Consider the following 3317-nt stretch of genomic DNA (forward strand, 5'->3'; position numbering starts at 1 on the left):
TGTATTGCCGAGCTCCGCCACGCGAACCTGTGTGACTGGAACATCGTTTCGTCATATAAGGGAAATGGCATCACCTTCCATGTTCCTCCAGTGCTGCTTTTTAACTTCTTCAAAAAGCTCTTTGAGAGTGGGCATCTAAAAACCAGCAAGGCATTTAGACATTACAGTAGTAGGGGTCACTGGAGTGCATAAACAGGCATAATTATACTGGAAGGTACTAAAGAAGATCAAAAGGCCAACTTAAGACTCCTTTCACGTTGCAGGTATTTCTTTCTCTCAGCCTCAGCCAGTCCATCACGTCTCAGTAGCCCTTTGTTATCTGCACCCAACTTCTCTCTACTTACAGCAATAGCTGCTGTTTGAGTCCCATGGTATAAGTCTTTTATCTCAACTAATGTTCCTTTGAGAGCATCAGCAAAAGGGCTGCTCAGTGTCATCCCTGTTGAATGTAAACGAGAGTCTCTCCTGTGTTTGAATATCAATGTATTTGATCTTGAGTCAGGCCACGTAGTTTATTATTTGGGAGCTTCTTTGTGTGTGCTGTTGCTGATAATTCCTTTTATAATTCTTGTTACTGTCTTCTCACTTGGAAAGCCTGAACGTGCAGCTTGCTTTCTGTTGCCCATTTTTGCCTAGAGAAATAAAATGAGCTTACTTTGTTCTTTTTCCCTGGCCTCCTTGGGTTAGAGGGGTTTCCTTGCTACTTTTGGAAACCCACTGAACTCACTGGAGAAACTTGAGCCTGTAGAGCAACTAGATTGTAATATGTGAAGAAAAACAAAAATAACTTGTGCACAGGAAGCCCTGAAGTTGCCTGCACCCTAGGGGAATGCCAGCTCAGATCACACACCTTTAAAAGCCTGATATATATTTCCAGCTGCCAGAGCCTTGCCAAACGTCTGGCAGGACCATGTGCCATATCAGGACCATGTGGGACTTCACAGAACCTTAACTGTCTGTTGTGATTTGTTCAATTGATGCAGGTCTAATCTTGGATTTATAAGTCCTGATCTCAGTTTTCTGCTCTGGGACAGAGGTACTGGGGCTAATAATTTAATTTCTGTTGGCTCCATTTCCCTTCTCTGAAAAGGGTGAATTTTGTACCACCTGTGAGCATAGGTAGAGGAAGTAAAGCACTCAGATATGACTTAAAGTAAAAACGGTACCTTATGCTGGAAAATTTTTGAAGGGAAAAAATGAAAACCCAAAAGAAAAGGGAAGGTAGAGTTCTTAGTGAAGAAATAGAAGAGGAGCTTTTGGAAAAAGAAAACATGCAGTACAATACCCACTGCTACAGGAGGTCCTCCACCCGGGCACACCTTTTGCAGGCAGGTGTGCCACCTACCCCTGGCCCAGGAGAAAGATCCAGACACCTCCTGCGGTCTGAGGTCTGCACTGCAGCCTCTCCCTTCAGCAGCTCCATCTGGGTGGAGGCGTTGGCCACCGCTGGGGCGGATGGTGCAGAGCCCCCAACCAGAGATGCACTCTTTGCTCTCTGATGAGTGCCCACCATTTTGCCTTGAGGGTCAGGTAGGATGAGTGCCCTTGACCCTTGCAGATGGTCACAGGATAGTGTCCAGTGCTCAACCAGTGGAATGCTCCTCCTTCAAAGAGGTGCTCTTCTCACATGTCCATCTGTGCAAACTGATGCCCCATGGCCTGGCTGATGCCAGGGCGCCCCCTTACCTCAGGAATATCCCCTGTGCGCTGAGCTTTGCCACTCTGCTCTGGTTGGGATGACTCCAGAGCAGCTCTCCTCAGTGACTGACCATGTTGATGTTCATCCCATTCTCCACCGGGCCACCCCCATAAGCATGGATGAACATGACTGCTCAGGTGCAATCTGAGCTCTCCAGGCAGTGCACTCTCCTCCACTCATGCTTACAGATTTGGTATACAGAGTCTAGTTTTGGGGCCATCTTAACCAGGCAGTATAGACACATTCTTTGGCTCTTAAGTCCCATAGAAATATTTCCAGTGGGCTCCAGCAGGCTCCAGGATCAGAATGCTGATCCCTTCCATAGCAGGTTGCATTGCAAGCAGCAAAGAAGAGCATGTCTACATCTGTATTTTATTACACTTTGTCTTGCAGAGATGTTGGGGAGTGTAGAATCTGCACTGCTGGAAGGAAGAAGAAAGAGAGGGTTAGACATCCTCGCTAAAATTTAAAAATGGAGACAACACATTTCCTGAAGGCTCCAAACTTGCAAAACATTCACCACTCATGAGAATGTTGGTTTTCCAAGTGATAAGTCAAATCCTGAGGTAAGTGCCAAGGCTTCTGATGAGAAATTGTGTTCGATACTTAGTCCATTGACCATACAATGAGTAACATTTTGTCAGAGTGGAGTTTCTATTTCTGCCAAAGGTCTAACTGTACTGAACAACATACAGGCTCAATATCCATAACAAAGTAACCCCTGTGCAAGTTAAGCACAAGACAAGTAATCAGTCTTTTGCCCCAAAAGAAAAAGGTTAATTTTTCACAGTTCACCTGTTGCAGTAGCTAAGAGTGTTCTCCAGCCAAGTCTTCCATCTGTATGCACACTATGGGATATTGCTATGCAAAGAATTCCTGATTCAGCAAAATATTCCAACACATTCTCAGCTTTGAACATGCTTGAGGGAGTATTTGCTGCAGCAACAGAAAAATGCTAGTTCATTGAAGCAACAGTTAGAAAAATCAGGATAAGAGAGGATTAAATGAGTGAAGAGACAAAGTGAAATCAAGCAAAAATAAACATTTGCTTGCTCGAATGGGAGCAGCCTTGCATGGACTGATGTGTAGATACTGGATTGGGCACCTGCTCCAGAGGAACCATGGGATGAGAGGCAATAAGTAACAGATCTGAGACATCTTATGTGACAATATCTCCTAAATTTACATACAGAAAATGCCTGTTAGTAGCAGCATATAGTCTCCTGAGGCGCTATTGCTTCTCACAGTTGCAGCTATTGCTAGTTGAACAGCACAGAGCAAAGAAAGGGAAAATGTTCCTTAGAAATGTTACTCCCAAGTGGCTATTGCTTTTAAAAGGTATTTCTGTTAGTCATACTGAAAGCATGATTGGGAAAAGCTTTTAGAAAGCGTTTCTACAAAGCAAAGAATATCTGTAAATATGCAGTGCAATTTTAAATCTCAACTAGGGCTGGAAACAATGCAGAAATGTACTCAGTACTGAGTACATTTCTGCAGGGAAAATACCTCTTTTGGTAAAATTCTTCTCTAGTTTGCCTGTAAAAGGATCTTCTTCCTTGTCTGTGATATGAACAGCTGCTACGATTTCATCTTAAGACTTCTCAAATCTTCAAAGTCC

This window comes from Rissa tridactyla, chromosome 4 (genome assembly GCF_028500815.1).
Source record: "Rissa tridactyla isolate bRisTri1 chromosome 4, bRisTri1.patW.cur.20221130, whole genome shotgun sequence".
Taxonomy (NCBI): domain Eukaryota; kingdom Metazoa; phylum Chordata; class Aves; order Charadriiformes; family Laridae; genus Rissa; species Rissa tridactyla.